This window comes from Oncorhynchus gorbuscha, linkage group LG04 (assembly GCF_021184085.1).
Source record: "Oncorhynchus gorbuscha isolate QuinsamMale2020 ecotype Even-year linkage group LG04, OgorEven_v1.0, whole genome shotgun sequence".
Taxonomy (NCBI): Eukaryota; Metazoa; Chordata; class Actinopteri; order Salmoniformes; family Salmonidae; genus Oncorhynchus; species Oncorhynchus gorbuscha.
This window is the reverse complement of record NC_060176.1, coordinates 53,618,981-53,638,185: the sequence shown is the minus strand read 5'-3', so window position 1 is coordinate 53,638,185 and position 19,205 is coordinate 53,618,981. Positions and strand designations below refer to the sequence as shown.

Here is a 19,205-nt window from a genome sequence, read left to right as displayed (position 1 = left end):
TCTCCTCTTTCAATAAACATCTTGTATCACAGTGCCTCTCCTCTTTCTATAAACATCTTGTATAACAGCACCTCTCCTCTTTCTATAAACATCTTGTATCACAGCCTCTCCTCTTTCTATAAACATCTTGTATCACAGTGCCTCTCCTCTTTCTATAAACATCTTGTATCACAGTGCCTCTCCTCTTTCTATAAACATCTTGTATCACAGCGCCTCTCCTCTTTCTATAAACATCTTGTATAACAGCCTCTTTCTATAAACATCTTGTATCACAGTGCCTCTCCTCTTTCTATAAACATCTTGTATAACAGCACCTCTCCTCTTTCTATAAACATCTTGTATAACAGCCTCTCCTCTTTCTATAAACTTCTTGTATCACAGTGCCTCTCCTCTTTCTATAAACATCTTGTATAACAGCCTCTTTCTATAAACTTCTTGTATAACAGCACCTCTCCTCTTTCTATAAACATCTTGTATAACAGCCTCTTTCTATAAATATGTGGTATAACAGCGCCTCTCCTCTTTCTATAAACATCTTGTATAACAGCCTCTTTCTATAAACATCTTGTATAACAGCCTCTTTCTATAAATATGTGGTATAACAGCGCCTCTCCTCTTTCTATAAACATCTTGTATAACAGCCTCTTCCTATAAACATCTTGTATAACAGCACCTCTCCTCTTTCTATAAACATCTTGTATAACAGCCTCATCACAGCCTCTTTCTATAAACATCTTGTATCACAGCGCCTCTCCTCTTTCTATAAACATCTTGTATCACAGCGCCTCTCCTCTTTCTATAAACATCTTGTATCACAGCGCCTCTCCTCTTTCTATAAACATCTTGAATCACAGCGCCTCTCCTCTTTCTATAAACATCTTGAATCACAGCGCCTCTCCTCTTTCTATAAACATCTTGAATCACAGCGCCTCTCCTCTTTCTATAAACATCTTGAATCACAGTGCCTCTCCTCTTTCTATAAACATCTTGAATCACAGCGCCTCTCCTCTTTCTATAAACATCTTGTATCACAGCGCCTCTCCTCTTTCTATAAACATCTTGAATCACAGCGCCTCTCCTCTTTCTATAAACATCTTGTATCACAGTGCCTCTCCTCTTTCTATAAACATCTTGTATCACAGCGCCTCTCCTCTTTCTATAAACATCTTGTATCACAGCGCTCTCCTCTTTCTATAAACATCTTGTATCACAGTGCCTCTCCTCTTTCTATAAACATCTTGTATCACAGCGCCTCTCCTCTTTCTATAAACATCTTGTATCACAGCGCCTCTCCTCTTTCTATAAACATCTTGTATCACAGTGCCTCTCCTCTTTCTATAAACATCTTGTATCACAGCGCCTCTCCTCTTTCTATAAACATCTTGTATCACAGTGCCTCTCCTCTTTCTATAAACATCTTGTATCACAGCGCATCTCCTCTTTCTATAATATAATAATAATAAACATCTTGAATCACAGTGCCTCTCCTCTTTCTATAAACATCTTGTATCACAGTGCCTCTCCTCTTTCTATAAACATCTTGAATCACAGTGCCTCTCCTCTTTCTATAAACATCTTGAATCACAGTGCCTCTCCTCTTTCTATAAACATCTTGTATCACAGCGCCTCTCCTCTTTCTATAAACATCTTGTATCACAGTGCCTCTCCTCTTTCTATAAACATCTTGTATCACAGTGCCTCTCCTCTTTCTATAAACATCTTGTATCACAGTGCCTCTCCTCTTTCTATAAACATCTTGAATCACAGCGCCTCTCCTCTTTCTATAAACATCTTGTATCACAGTGCCTCTCCTCTTTCTATAAACATCTTGAATCACAGCGCCTCTCCTCTTTCTATAAACATCTTGTATCACAGTGCCTCTCCTCTTTCTATAAACATCTTGAATCACAGCGCCTCTCCTCTTTCTATAAACATCTTGTATCACAGTGCCTCTCCTCTTTCTATAAACATCTTGAATCACAGCGCCTCTCCTCTTTCTATAAACATCTTGAATCACAGCGCCTCTCCTCTTTCTATAAACATCTTGTATCACAGCGCCTCTCCTCTTTCTATAAACATCTTGAATCACAGCGCCTCTCCTCTTTCTATAAACATCTTGTATCACAGTGCCTCTCCTCTTTCTATAAACATCTTGAATCACAGCGCCTCTTTCCTCTTTCTATAAACATCTTGTATCACAGCGCCTCTCCTCTTTCTATAAACATCTTGTATAACAGTGCCTCTCCTCTTTCTATAAACATCTTGTATCACAGTGCCTCTCCTCTTTCTATAAACATCTTGTATCACAGCGCCTCTCCTCTTTCTATAAACATCTTGTATCACAGCGCATCTCCTCTTTCTATAAACATCTTGTATCACAGTGCCTCTCCTCTTTCTATAATATAATAATAATAAACATCTTGTATCACATTGCCTCTCCTCTTTCTATAAACATCTTGTATCACAGCGCCTCTCCTCTTTCTATAAACATCTTGTATCACAGCGCCTCTCCTCTTTCTATAAACATCTTGTATCACTCTCCTCTTTCTATAAACATCTTGTATCACAGTGCCTCTCCTCTTTCTATAAACATCTTGTATAACAGCCTCATCTTTCAGCCTCTTTCTATAAACATCTTGTATAACAGCGCCTCTCCTCTTTCTATAAACATCTTGTATCACAGCCTCTTCCTATAAACATCTTGTATAACAGCACCTCTCCTCTTTCTATAAACATCTTGAATAACAGTGCCTCTCCTCTTTCTATAAACATCTTGTATAACAGTGCCTCTCCTCTTTCTATAAACATCTTGTATAACAGTGCCTCTCCTCTTTCTATAAACATCTTGTATCACAGCGCCTCTCCTCTTTCTATAAACATCTTGTATCACAGCGCCTCTCCTCTTTCTATAAACATCTTGTATCACAGCGCCTCTCCTCTTTCTATAAACATCTTGTATCACAGCGCCTCTCCTCTTTCTATAAACATCTTGTATAACAGCACCTCTCCTCTTTCTATAAACATCTTGTATAACAGCCTCATCACAGCCTCTTTCTATAAACATCTTGTATCACAGTGCCTCTCCTCTTTCTATAAACATCTTGTATCACAGTGCCTCTCCTCTTTCTATAAACATCTTGTATCACATTGCCTCTCCTCTTTCTATAAACATCTTGAATAACAGCGCCTCTCCTCTTTCTATAAACATCTTGTATTAACAGTGCCTCTCCTCTATCTATAAACATCTTGTATCACATTGCCTCTCTTTCTATAAACATCTTGTATCACAGTGCCTCTCCTCTTTCTATAAACATCTTGTATCACATTGCATCTCCTCTTTCTATAAACATCTTGTATCACAGTGCCTCTCCTCTTTCTAAAACATCTTGTATCACAGCGCCTCTCCTCTTTCTATAAACATGTTGTATAACAGCACCTCTCCTCTTTCTATAAACATCTTGTATCACAGCGCCTCTCCTCTTTCTATAAACATCTTGTATAACAGCCTCTTTCTATAAACTTCTTGTATCACAGTGCCTCTCCTCTTTCAATAAACATCTTGTATCACAGCGCCTCTCCTCTTTCTATAAACATCTTGTATAACAGCCTCTCCTCTTTCTATAAACATCTTGTATCACAGTGCCTCTCCTCTTTCTATAAACATGTTGTATAACAGTGCCTCTCCTCTTTCTATAAACATCTTGTATAACAGCCTCTTTCTATAAACATCTTGTATCACAGTGCCTCTCCTCTTTCTATAAACATCTTGTATAACAGCCTCTTTCTATAAACATCTTGTATAACAGCACCTCTCCTCTTTCTATAAACATCTTGTATAACAGCCTCCTCTTTCTATAAACATCTTGTATAACAGCGCCTCTCCTCTTTCTATAAACATCTTGTATAACAGCCTCTTTCTATAAACATCTTGTATAACAGCCTCTTTCTATAAACATCTTGTATCACAGTGCCTCTCCTCTTTCTATAAACATCTTGTATAACAGCCTCTCCTCTTTCTATAAACATCTTGTATAACAGCACCTCTCCTCTTTCTATAAACATCTTGTATAACAGCCTCATCACAGCCTCTTTCTATAAACATCTTGTATCACAGCGCCTCTCCTCTTTCTATAAACATCTTGTATCACAGCGCCTCTCCTCTTTCTATAAACATCTTGTATCACAGCGCCTCTCCTCTTTCTATAAACATCTTGAATCACAGCGCCTCTCCTCTTTCTATAAACATCTTGAATCACAGCGCCTCTCCTCTTTCTATAAACATCTTGAATCACAGCGCCTCTCCTCTTTCTATAAACATCTTGAATCACAGCGCCTCTCCTCTTTCTATAAACATCTTGAATCACAGCGCCTCTCCTCTTTCTATAAACATCTTGTATCACAGCGCCTCTCCTCTTTCTATAAACATCTTGAATCACAGCGCCTCTCCTCTTTCTATAAACATCTTGTATCACAGCGCCTCTCCTCTTTCTATAAACATCTTGAATCACAGCGCCTCTCCTCTTTCTATAAACATCTTGTATCACAGCGCCTCTCCTCTTTCTATAAACATCTTGTATCACAGTGCCTCTCCTCTTTCTATAAACATCTTGTATCACAGCGCCTCTCCTCTTTCTATAAACATCTTGTATCACAGTGCCTCTCCTCTTTCTATAAACATCTTGTATCACAGTGCCTCTCCTCTTTCTATAAACATCTTGTATCACAGCGCCTCTCCTCTTTCTATAAACATCTTGTATCACAGCGCCTCTCCTCTTTCTATAAACATCTTGTATCACAGCGCCTCTCCTCTTTCTATAATATAATAATAATAAACATCTTGAATCACAGTGCCTCTCCTCTTTCTATAAACATCTTGTATCACAGTGCCTCTCCTCTTTCTATAAACATCTTGAATCACAGTGCCTCTCCTCTTTCTATAAACATCTTGAATCACAGCGCCTCTCCTCTTTCTATAAACATCTTGTATCACAGCGCCTCTCCTCTTTCTATAAACATCTTGTATCACAGTGCCTCTCCTCTTTCTATAAACATCTTGTATCACAGTGCCTCTCCTCTTTCTATAAACATCTTGTATCACAGTGCCTCTCCTCTTTCTATAAACATCTTGAATCACAGCGCCTCTCCTCTTTCTATAAACATCTTGTATCACAGTGCCTCTCCTCTTTCTATAAACATCTTGAATCACAGCGCCTCTCCTCTTTCTATAAACATCTTGTAATCACAGTGCCTCTCCTCTTTCTATAAACATCTTGAATCACAGCGCCTCTCCTCTTTCTATAAACATCTTGTATGACAGTGCCTCTCCTCTTTCTATAAACATCTTGAATCACAGCGCCTCTCCTCTTTCTATAAACATCTTGAATCACAGCGCCTCTCCTCTTTCTATAAACATCTTGTATCACAGCGCCTCTCCTCTTTCTATAAACATCTTGAATCACAGCGCCTCTCCTCTTTCTATAAACATCTTGTATCACAGTGCCTCTCCTCTTTCTATAAACATCTTGAATCACAGCGCCTCTCCTCTTTCTATAAACATCTTGTATCACAGCGCCTCTCCTCTTTCTATAAACATCTTGTATAACAGTGCCTCTCCTCTTTCTATAAACATCTTGTATCACAGCGCCTCTCCTCTTTCTATAAACATCTTGTATAACAGCCTCTCCTCTTTCTATAAACATCTTGTATCACAGTGCCTCTCCTCTTTCTATAAACATCTTGTATCACAGCGCCTCTCCTCTTTCTATAAACATCTTGTATAACAGCCTCTTTCTATAAACTTCTTGTATCACAGTGCCTCTCCTCTTTCTATAAACATGTTGTATAACAGCACCTCTCCTCTTTCTATAAACATCTTGTATAACAGCCTCTTTCTATAAACATCTTGTATCACAGTGCCTCTCCTCTTTCTATAAACATCTTGTATAACAGCCTCTTTCCTCTTTCTATAAACATCTTGTATAACAGCACCTCTCCTCTTTCTATAAACATCTTGTATAACAGCCTCTTTCTATAAATATCTGGTATAACAGCGCCTCTCCTCTTTCTATAAACATCTTGTATAACAGCCTCCTCTTTCTATAAACATCTTGTATAACAGCCTCTTTCTATAAATATGTGGTATAACAGCGCCTCTCCTCTTTCTATAAACATCTTGTATAACAGCCTCTTCCTATAAACATCTTGTATAACAGCACCTCTCCTCTTTCTATAAACATCTTGTATAACAGCCTCATCACAGCCTCTTTCTATAAACATCTTGTATCACAGTGCCTCTCCTCTTTCTATAAACATCTTGTATCACAGCGCCTCTCCTCTTTCTATAAACATCTTGTATCACAGCGCCTCTCCTCTTTCTATAAACATCTTGAATCACAGCGCCTCTCCTCTTTCTATAAACATCTTGTATCACAGCGCCTCTCCTCTTTCTATAAACATCTTGAATCACAGCGCCTCTCCTCTTTCTATAAACATCTTGTATCACAGCGCCTCTCCTCTTTCTATAAACATCTTGTATCACAGCGCCTCTCCTCTTTCTATAAACATCTTGTATCACAGCGCCTCTCCTCTTTCTATAAACATCTTGTATCACAGCGCCTCTCCTCTTTCTATAAACATCTTGTATCACAGTGCCTCTCCTCTTTCTATAAACATCTTGAATCACAGCGCCTCTCCTCTTTCTATAAACATCTTGTATCACAGCGCCTCTCCTCTTTCTATAAACATCTTGTATAACAGTGCCTCTCCTCTTTCTATAAACATCTTGTATCACAGCGCCTCTCCTCTTTCTATAAACATCTTGTATCACAGTGCCTCTCCTCTTTCTATAAACATCTTGTATCACAGTGCCTCTCCTCTTTCTATAAACATCTTGTATCACAGTGCCTCTCCTCTTTCTATAAACATCTTGTATCACAGCGCCTCTCCTCTTTCTATAAACATCTTGTATCACAGTGCCTCTCCTCTTTCTATAATCTTAATAATAATAAACATCTTGTATCACAGTGCCTCTCCTCTTTCTATAAACATCTTGTATCACAGTGCCTCTCCTCTTTCTATAAACATCTTGAATCACAGTGCTCTCCTCTTTCTATAAACATCTTGTATCACAGTGCCTCTCCTCTTTCTATAAACATCTTGTATCACAGCGCCTCTCCTCTTTCTATAAACATCTTGTATCACAGTGCCTCTTGTATCTATACACATCTTGCCTCTCCTCTTTCTATAAACATCTTGTATCACAGTGCCTCTCCTCTTTCTATAAACATCTTGTATCACAGTGCCTCTCCTCTTTCTATAAACATCTTGAATCACAGCGCCTCTCCTCTTTCTATAAACATCTTGTATCACAGCTCTCCTCTTTCTATAAACATCTTGTATCACAGCGCCTCTCCTCTTTCTATAAACATCTTGTAATCACAGTGCCTCTCCTCTTTCTATAAACATCTTGAATCACAGCGCCTCTCCTCTTTCTATAAACATCTTGTATGACAGTGCCTCTCCTCTTTCTATAAACATCTTGTATCACAGCGCCTCTCCTCTTTCTATAAACATCTTGAATCACAGCGCCTCTCCTCTTTCTATAAACATCTTGTATCACAGCGCCTCTCCTCTTTCTATAAACATCTTGAATCACAGCGCCTCTCCTCTTTCTATAAACATCTTGTATCACAGTGCCTCTCCTCTTTCTATAAACATCTTGAATCACAGCGCCTCTCCTCTTTCTATAAACATCTTGAATCACAGCGCCTCTCCTCTTTCTATAAACATCTTGAATCACAGCGCCTCTCCTCTTTCTATAAACATCTTGTATCACAGCGCCTCTCCTCTTTCTATAAACATCTTGAATCACAGCGCCTCTCCTCTTTCTATAAACATCTTGTATCACAGTGCCTCTCCTCTTTCTATAAACATCTTGAATCACAGCGCCTCTCCTCTTTCTATAAACATCTTGTATCACAGCGCCTCTCCTCTTTCTATAAACATCTTGTATAACAGTGCCTCTCCTCTTTCTATAAACATCTTGTATCACAGCGCCTCTCCTCTTTCTATAAACATCTTGTATCACAGCGCGTCTCCTCTTTCTATAAACATCTTGTATCACAGTGCCTCTCCTCTTTCTATAAACATCTTGTATCACAGCGCCTCTCCTCTTTCTATAAACATCTTGTATCACAGCGCCTCTCCTCTTTCTATAAACATCTTGTATCACAGCGCCTCTCCTCTTTCTATAATATAATAATAATAAACATCTTGAATCACAGTGCCTCTCCTCTTTCTATAAACATCTTGTATCACAGTGCCTCTCCTCTTTCTATAAACATCTTGAATCACAGTGCCTCTCCTCTTTCTATAAACATCTTGAATCACAGCGCCTCTCCTCTTTCTATAAACATCTTGTATCACAGCGCCTCTCCTCTTTCTATAAACAGCTTGTATCACAGTGCCTCTCCTCTTTCTATAAACATCTTGTATCACAGTGCCTCTCCTCTTTCTATAAACATCTTGTATCACAGTGCCTCTCCTCTTTCTATAAACATCTTGAATCACAGCGCCTCTCCTCTTTCTATAAACATCTTGTATCACAGTGCCTCTCCTCTTTCTATAAACATCTTGAATCACAGCGCCTCTCCTCTTTCTATAAACATCTTGTATCACAGTGCCTCTCCTCTTTCTATAAACATCTTGAATCACAGCGCCTCTCCTCTTTCTATAAACATCTTGTAATCACAGTGCCTCTCCTCTTTCTATAAACATCTTGAATCACAGCGCCTCTCCTCTTTCTATAAACATCTTGTATCACAGTGCCTCTCCTCTTTCTATAAACATCTTGAATCACAGCGCCTCTCCTCTTTCTATAAACATCTTGAATCACAGCGCCTCTCCTCTTTCTATAAACATCTTGTATCACAGTGCCTCTCCTCTTTCTATAAACATCTTGAATCACAGCGCCTCTCCTCTTTCTATAAACATCTTGTATCACAGTGCCTCTCCTCTTTCTATAAACATCTTGTATAAACATCTTGTATAACAGTGCCTCTCCTCTTTCTATAAACATCTTGTATCACAGCGCCTCTCCTCTTTCTATAAACATCTTGTATCACAGCGCATCTCCTCTTTCTATAAACATCTTGTATCACAGCGCATCTCCTCTTTCTATAAACATCTTGTATCACAGTGCCTCTCCTCTTTCTATAATATAATAATAATAAACATCTTGTATCACATTGCCTCTCCTCTTTCTATAAACATCTTGTATCACAGCGCCTCTCCTCTTTCTATAAACATTGTGTATAACAGCGCCTCTCCTCTTTCTAGAAACATCTTGTATCACAGCCTCTTTCTATAAACATCTTGTATCACAGTGCCTCTCCTCTTTCTATAAACATCTTGTATAACAGCCTCATCACAGCCTCTTTCTATAAACATCTTGTATAACAGCGCCTCTCCTCTTTCTATAAACATCTTGTATCACAGCCTCTTCCTATAAACATCTTGTATAACAGCACCTCTCCTCTTTCTATAAACATCTTGTATAACAGTGCCTCTCCTCTTTCCATAAACATTGTGTATCACAGTGCCTCTCCTCTTTCAATAAAAATCTTGTATAACAGCCTCATCACAGCCTCTTTCTATAAACATCTTGTATAATCAATCAATCAATCAAATTTGATTTATATAGCCCTTCGTACATCAGCTGATATCTCAAAGTGCTGTACAGAAACCCAGCCTAAAACCCCAAACAGCAAGCAATGCAGGTGTAGAAGCACGGTGGCTAGGAAAAACTCCCTAGAAAGGCCAAAACCTAGGAAGAAACCTAGAGAGGAACCAGGCTATGTGGGGTGGCCAGTCCTCTTCTGGCTGTGCCGGGTGGAGATTATAACAGAACATGGCCAAGATGTTCAAATGTTCATAAATGACCAGCATGGTCAAATAATAGTAAGGCAGAACAGTTGAAACTGGAGCAGCAGCATGGCCAGGTGGACTGGGGACAGCAAGGAGTCATCATGTCAGGTAGTCCTGGGGCATGGTCCTAGGGCTCAGGTCAGTAGAAACTGGAGCAGCAGCATGGCCAGGTGGACTGGGGACAGCGAGGAGCCATCATGTCAGGGAGTCATGGGGCATGGTCCTAGGGCTCAGGTCCTCCGAGAGAGAGAAAGAAAGAAGGAGAGAATTAGAGAACGCACACTTAGATTCACACAGGACACCGAATAGGACAGGAGAAGTACTCCAGATATAACAAACTGACCCTAGCCCCCCGACACAAACTACTGCAGCATAAATACTGGAGGCTGAGACAGGAGGGTTCAGGAGATATCACAGTATAACAGTGCCTCTCCTCTTTCTATAAACATATTGTATCACATTGCCTCTCCTCTTTCTATAAACATCTTGAATAACAGTGCCTCTCCTCTTTCTATAAACATCTTGTATAACAGTGCCTCTCCTCTTTCTATAAACATCTTGTATAACAGCACCTCTCCTCTTTCTGTAAACATCTTGTATCATAGCGCCTCTCCTCTTTCTATAAACATCTTGTACCATAGCGCCTCTCCTCTTTCTATAAACATCTTGTATCACAGCGCCTCTCCTCTTTCTATAAACATCTTGTATCACAGCGCCTCTCCTATTCCTATAAACATCTTGTATAACAGCACCTCTCCTCTTTCTATAAACATCTTGTATAACAGCCTCATCACAGCCTCTTTCTATAAACATCTTGTATCACAGTGCCTCTCCTCTTTCTATAAACATCTTGTATAACAGTGCCTCTCCTCTTTCTATAAACATCTTGTATCACATTGCCTCTCCTCTTTCTATAAACATCTTGAATAACAGCGCCTCTCCTCTTTCTATAAACATCTTGTATTAACAGTGCCTCTCCTCTATCTATAAACATCTTGTATCACATTGCCTCTCTTTCTATAAACATCTTGTATCACAGTGCCTCTCCTCTTTCTATAAACATCTTGTATCACATTGCATCTCCTCTTTCTATAAACATCTTGTATCACAGTGCCTCTCCTCTTTCAAAAAACATCTTGTATCACAGCGCCTCTCCTCTTTCTATAAACATGTTGTATAACAGCACCTCTCCTCTTTCTATAAACATCTTGTATAACAGCCTCTTTCTATAAACTTCTTGTATCACAGTGTCTCTCCTCTTTCTATAAACATCTTGTATCACAGCGCCTCTCCTCTTTCTATAAACATCTTGTATAACAGCCTCTTTCTATAAACTTCTTGTATCACAGTGCCTCTCCTCTTTCAAAAAACATCTTGTATCACAGCGCCTCTCCTCTTTCTATAAACATCTTGTATAACAGCCTCTTTCTATAAACTTCTTGTATCACAGTGCCTCTCCTCTTTCTATAAACATGTTGTATAACAGCACCTCTCCTCTTTCTATAAACATCTTGTATAACAGCCTCTTTCTATAAACTTCTTGTATCACAGTGCCTCTCCTCTTTCTATAAACATCTTGTATAACAGCCTCTTTCTATAAACTTCTTGTATAACAGCACCTCTCCTCTTTCTATAAACATCTTGTATAACAGCCTCTTTCTATAAATATGTGGTATAACAGCGCCTCTCCTCTTTCTATAAACATCTTGTATAACAGCCTCTTTCTATAAACATCTTGTATAACAGCCTCTTTCTATAAATATGTGGTATAACAGCGCCTCTCCTCTTTCTATAAACATCTTGTATAACAGCCTCTTCCTATAAACATCTTGTATAACAGCACCTCTCCTCTTTCTATAAACATCTTGTATAACAGCCTCATCACAGCCTCTTTCTATAAACATCTTGTATCACAGTGCCTCTCCTCTTTCTATAAACATCTTGTATAACAGCCTCATCACAGCCTCTTTCTATAAACATCTTGTATAACAGTTCCTCTCCTCTTTCTATAAACATCTTGTATCACGTTGCCTCTCCTCTTTCTATAAACATATTGTATAACAGCACCTCTCCTCTTTCTATAAACATCTTGTATAACAGCACCTCTTCTCTTTCTATAAACAGCCTCTCCTCTTTCTATAAACATCTTGTATAACAGCTCTCCTCTTTCTATAAACATCTTGTATAACATTGCTCTCCTCTTTCTATAAACATCTTGTATCACATTGCCTCTCCTCTTTCTATAAACATCTTGTATAACAGTGCCTCTCCTCTTTCTATAAACATCTTGTATCACATTGCCTCTCCTCTTTCTATAAACATCTTGTATAACAGTGCCTCTCCTCTTTCTATAAACATCTTGTATAACAGCACCTCTCCTCTTTCTATAAACATCTTGTAGTGCCTCACTCCTCTTTCTATAAACATCTTGTATCACATTGCATTGCCTCTCCTCTTTCTATAAACATCTTGTATCACAGTGCCTCTCCTCTTTCTATAAACATCTTGTATAACAGTGCCTCTCCTCTTTCTATAAACATCTTGTATCACATTGCCTCTCCTCTTTCTATAAACATCTTACAGTGCCTCTCCTCTTTCTATAAACATCTTGTATAACAGTGCCTCCTCTTTCTATAAACATCTTGTATCACATTGCCTCTCCTCTTTCTATAAACATCTTGTATAACAGTGCCTCTCCTCTTTCTATAAACATCTTGTATCACAGTGCCTCTCCTCTTTCTATAAACATCTTGTATCACATTGCCTCTCCTCTTTCTATAAACATCTTGTATCACAGTGCCTCTCCTCTTTCTATAAACATCTTGTATAACAGTGCATCTCCTCTTTCTATAAACATCTTGTATCACATTGCCTCTCCTCTTTCTATAAACATCTTGTATCACAGTGCCTCTCCTCTTTCTATAAACATCTTGTATCACAGTGCCTCTCCTCTTTCTATAAACATCTTGTATCACATTGCCTCTCCTCTTTCTATAAACATCTTGTATCACATTGCCTCTCCTCTTTCTATAAACATCTTGTATCACATTGCCTCTCCTCTTTCTATAAACATCTTGTATCACAGTGCATCTCCTCTTTCTATAAACATCTTGTATCACATTGCCTCTCCTCTTTCTATAAACATCTTGTATCACAGTGCCTCTCCTCTTTCTATAAACATCTTGTATCACATTGCCTCTCCTCTTTCTATAAACATCTTGTATCACATTGCCTCTCCTCTTTCTATAAACATCTTGTATCACATTGCCTCTCCTCTTTCTATAAACATCTTGTATCACATTGCCTCTCCTCTTTCTATAAACATCTTGTATCACATTGCCTCTCCTCTTTCTATAAACATCTTGTATAACAGTGCCTCTCCTCTTTCTATAAACATTGTGTATCACAGTGCCTCTCCTCTTTCTATAAACATCTTGTATCACATTGCCTCTCCTCTCTCTATAAACATCTTGTATCACAGTGCCTCTCCTCTTTCTATAAACATCTTGTATTACAGTGCCTCCTCTCTTTCTATAAACATCTTGTATCACAGCGCCTCTCCTCTTTCTATAAACATCTTGTATCACAGCGCCTCTCCTCTTTCTATAAACATCTTGTATCACAGTGCCTCTCCTCTTTCTATAAACATGTTGTATAACAGCACCTCTCCTCTTTCTATAAACATCTTGTATCCTCTTTCTATAAACATCTTGTATCACAGTGCCTCTCCTCTTTCTATAAACATCTTGTATAACAGCCTCTTTCTATAAACATCTTGTATAACAGCACCTCTCCTCTTTCTATAAACATCTTGTATAACAGCCTCTTTCTATAAACATGTGGTATAACAGCGCCTCTCCTCTTTCTATAAACATCTTGTATAACAGCCTCTTTCTATAAACATCTTGTATAACAGCCTCTTTCTATAAACATCTTGTATAACAGCGCCTCTCCTCTTTCTATAAACATCTTGTATAACAGCCTTTCTATAAACATCTTGTATAACAGCACCTCTCCTCTTTCTATAAACATCTTGTATAAACATCACAGCCTCTTTCTATAAACATCTTGTATCACATTGCCTCTCCTCTTTCTATAAACATCTTGAATAACAGCCTCATCACTCCTCTTTCTATAAACATCTTGTATAACAGTGCCTCTCCTCTTTCTATAAACATCTTGTATCACATTGCCTCTCCTCTTTCTATAAACATCTTGTATCACAGTGCCTCTCCTCTTTCTATAAACATCTTGTATCACATTGCCTCTCCTCTTTCTATAAACATCTTGTATAACAGTGCCTCTCCTCTTTCTATAAACATCTTGTATCACAGCCTCTCTTTCTATAAACATCTTGTATGCCTCTTTCTATAAACATCTTGCACGCCTCATCAGCCTCTTTCTATAAACATCTTGTATAACAGCCTCTCCTCTTTCTATAAACATCTTGTATCACAGTGCCTCTCCTCTTTCTATAAACATCTTGTATAACAGCACCTCTCCTCTTTCTATAAACATCTTGTATAACAGCCTTCTCTTTCTATAAACATCTTGTATCACAGTGCCTCTCCTCTTTCTATAAACATCTTGTATCACATTGCCTCTCCTCTTTCTATAAACATCTTGTATAACAGCATCTCCTCTTTCTATAAACATCTTGTATCACAGTGCCTCTCCTCTTTCTATAAACATCTTGTATAACAGTGCCTCTCCTCTTTCTATAAACATTGTGTACCTCTCCTCTTTCTATAAACATCTTGTATAACAGCCTCTCCTCTTTCTATAAACATCTTGTATCACAGTGCCTCTCCTCTTTCTATAAACATCTTGTATAACAGCCTCTTTCTATAAACATCTTGTATAACAGCACCTCTCCTCTTTCTATAAACATCTTGTATAACAGCATTGCCTCTCTTTCTATAAATATCTTGTATAACAGTGCCTCTCCTCTTTCTATAAACATCTTGTATAACAGCCCTCTTTCTATAAACATCTTGTATAACAGCCTCTTTCTATAAACATGTGTATAACAGTGCCTCTCCTCTTTCTATAAACATCTTGTATAACAGCCTCTTCCTATAAACATCTTGTATAACAGCACCTCTCCTCTTTCTATAAACATCTTGTATAACAGCCTCATCACAGCCTCTTTCTATAAACATCTTGTATCACAGTGCCTCTCCTCTTTCTATAAACATCTTGTATAACAGCCTCATCACAGCCTCTTTCTATAAACATCTTGTATAACAGTTCCTCTCCTCTTTCTATAAACATCTTGTATCACATTGCCTCTCCTCTTTCTATAAACATATTGTATAACAGCACCTCTCCTCTTTCTATAAACATCTTGTATAACAGCACTTCTTCTCTTTCTATAAACATCTTGTATCACATTGCCTCTCCTCTTTCTATAAACATCTTGTATCACATTGCCTCTCCTCTTTCTATAAACATCTTGTATAACAGTGCATCTCCTCTTTCTATAAACATCTTGTATCACATTGCCTCTCCTCTTTCTATAAACATCTTGTATAACAGTGCCTCTCCTCTTTCTATAAACATTGTGTATCACAGTGCCTCTCCTCTTTCTATAAACATCTTGTATCACATTGCCTCTCCTCTCTCTATAAACATCTTGTATCACAGTGCCTCTCCTCTTTCTATAAACATCTTGTATTACAGTGCCTCCTCTCTTTCTATAAACATCTTGTATCACAGCGCCTCTCCTTTTTCTATAAACATCTTGTATCACATTGCCTCTCCTCTTTCTATAAACATCTTGTATAACAGTGCATCTCCTCTTTCTATAAACATCTTGTATCACATTGCCTCTCCTCTTTCTATAAACATCTTGTATAACAGTGCCTCTCCTCTTTCTATAAACATTGTGTATCACAGTGCCTCTCCTCTTTCTATAAACATCTTGTGTCACATTGCCTCTCCTCTTTCTATAAACATCTTGTATCACAGTGCCTCTCCTCTTTCTATAAACATCTTGTATAACAGTGCCTCTCCTCTTTCTATAAACATCTTGTATCACAGTGCATCTCCTCTTTCTATAAACATCTTGTATCACATTGCCTCTCCTCTTTCTATAAACAGCTTGTATCACAGTGCCTCTCCTCTTTCTATAAACATCTTGTATCACATTGCCTCTCCTCTTTCTATAAACATCTTGTATCACATTGCCTCTCCTCTTTCTATAAACATCTTGTATCACATTGCCTCTCCTCTTTCTATAAACATCTTGTATCACATTGCCTCTCCTCTTTCTATAAACATCTTGTATCACATTGCCTCTCCTCTTTCTATAAACAGCTTGTATCACAGTGCCTCTCCTCTTTCTATAAACATCTTGTATCACATTGCCTCTCCTCTTTCTATAAACATCTTGTATCACAGTGCCTCTCCTCTTTCTATAAACATCTTGTATCACAGTGCATCTCCTCTTTCTATAAACATCTTGTATCACATTGCCTCTCCTCTTTCTATAAACATCTTGTATAACAGTGCCTCTCCTCTTTCTATAAACATTGTGTATCACAGTGCCTCTCCTCTTTCTATAAACATCTTGTATCACATTGCCTCTCCTCTCTCTATAAACATCTTGTATCACAGTGCCTCTCCTCTTTCTATAAACATCTTGTATTACAGTGCCTCCTCTCTTTCTATAAACATCTTGTATCACAGCGCCTCTCCTCTTTCTATAAACATCTTGTATCACAGCGCCTCTCCTCTTTCTATAAACATCTTGAATCACAGCGCCTCTCCTCTTTCTATAAACATCTTGTATAACAGTGCCTCTCCTCTTTCTATAAACATATTGTATAACAGTGCCTCCTCTCTTTCTATAAACATTGTGTATCACAGTGCATCTCCTCCTTCTATAAACATCTTGTATCACAGCGCCTCTCCACTTTCTATACACATCTTGTATAACAGCCTCATCACAGCCTCTTTCTATAAACACCTTGTATCACAGCGCCTCCTCTTAATATAAATCTAATTGAACTGTATATAAAAATATGAATATATATAAGAGGTGTGTAAATAGTTTTTTGTTTTGTTATTTCTTTGTGCCTTTCCTATATATATTTTTTCTTTAAATTGAATCTTACGTTGTTAATCTCTTTTACTGTCCTGCAGTAGCTAATGGGGATCCTATTCAACTAAACTAAACAGTATACACTACACTGCTCAGGCCTTGTCTGGAATACGATGGAGTGCTGTTAGTTGGATGCAGGGCAGGTGAGAGCAGCCTGCAGTGCACCTGGTGAAGGACATGCACACTCTTGAACAGTGTTGTGGAAGCTAAATTGAAATATAGTTGACCAAACTACCAATTACTTCACGCGAAAAGAAGTTAACCTACACTACAGCTACCCCTACCAAAAATATAGAATTTGTTTGACTAAAGTTACTTTAGATGTAGTGAACTACACAGCAAAAAAAAGTAATTAACTACTAAAAACACTACCTAGATTTGAATTTACACTGAACAAATATATAAACGCAACATGCAACAATTTCAACGATTTTACTTTTACAGTTCATATAAGGAATAAAGTCAATTGGAATAAATGAATTAGGCCATAATCTATGGATTTCACATGTCTGGGAATACAGCTATGTGTCTGTTGGTGACAGATACCTAAAAACAAAGGTAGGGGTGTGGATCAGAAAACCAATCAGTATCTGGTGTGACCACCATTTACCTCATAGATGCAGCTCTATGTGACCACCATAGAGTTGATCAGGCTGTTGATTGTGGGCTGTGGAATGTTGTCCCACTCCTTTTCAGTGGTTGTGTGAAGTTGCTGGATATTGGTGGGAACTGGAACACACTGTCGTACACGTTGATCCAGACCATCCCTAACATGCTCAATGGGTGACATGTCTGGTGAGTCTGCAGGCCATGGAAGAACTGGGACGTTTTCAGCTTCCAGGAATTGTGTACAGATCCTTGCTACATGGGGCCATGCATTATCATGCTGAAACCTGAGGTGATGGTGGCAGATGAATGGCAAGACAATGGGCCTCAGGATCTCATCACGGTGTCTCTGGGCATTCAAGTTGCCATCGATAACATGCAATTGTGTTTGTTGTCCGTAGCTTATGCCTTCCCATTCCATAACCCCAAAGCCACCATGGGACACTGTTCCCAACGTTGACATCGGAAAACACGACGCCATACATGCTGTCTGCCGTCTGCCGTCTGCCGTCTGCCGTCTGCCCGGTACAGTTGAAACCGGGGATCATCTGTGAAGAGCACACTTCTCCAGCGTGCTAGTGACCACCAAAGGTTATTGCATTGGATAACAGATGGTCCCCAAAACATATCAAAAGGAAGTTTGTTCTGGACTGTCTCTCCTATATCTGGGTGATAAAAGACAGATCAGGAAACATGTTTATTATTATTATATATATATTTTTCTTACATTAATTTAACCCCATATTTCTGGCATTAAACAGCCACCATATATACAGTACCAGTCAAAAGTTTGGACACACCTACTCATTCAAGGGTTTTCCTTTATTTTTACTCTGTTATACATTGTAGAATAATAGCGAAGACATAAACTATGAAATGACACATGGAATCATGTAGTAACCAAAAAACAAATATATTTTATATTTGAAATTCTTCAATGTAGCCACCGTTTGCCTTGATGACGGCTTTGCACGCTCTTGGCATACACATCTCCTGACACTTGTGGAGGTCGTAGAGCGTTCTAAGAATGTTATTTAAAAAACATATGCATTCCGTTCTCAGCATCAACAAAACTCTCTTTATGCTCTATCTTGTTAAATGTGTCCAGGTGTGTTGGGTGCGCCAACTAATTGGCCACACCTGATCTTTATGGGTGCTTGTTTCCTTTGAAATGGGGTCTGTTTGAAGACTAAAATGAGCAGCTTTGTATGAGTTTACAAAAAACATGACATTCTAGCTCCATCATGGTGCCGCAGTGGACTAATTCCATGGATAGAGAACAGAAGAGCAGTACTGTAGGTTTGAATCTCACTGATGCCCCAAAAAATACAACACATTTTTGTATGAGAAAATGCATTTCCATGTGTCCTATCTGTGCTTGGAGTTCAAAACAGTTAACCTAAGCTAGCAGTGTTATTAAAAGTCTTGAAACATGTTCTCAGAATGTTATTTAATTACCTTTCAAATAACCTATCATTTCCGTTCTCCAAACGTTAATAAAACGCCAGAGAAAATGTTCAGGGTAAAAAATTCACGTTCACAGGAACAGGTTGGAATTTTCACTTCTGTT

General features: G+C 38.5%; 1 protein-coding gene across 9 annotated transcripts in view; it reads left to right on the top strand.

Annotated features, from left to right (window-relative positions):
* LOC124034279 (ankyrin-1-like) overlaps nt 1–19,205 on the top strand; it is a 221,808-nt gene that overhangs the window by 25,868 nt on the left and 176,735 nt on the right. The gene's annotated exons all lie outside the window — the stretch shown is intronic.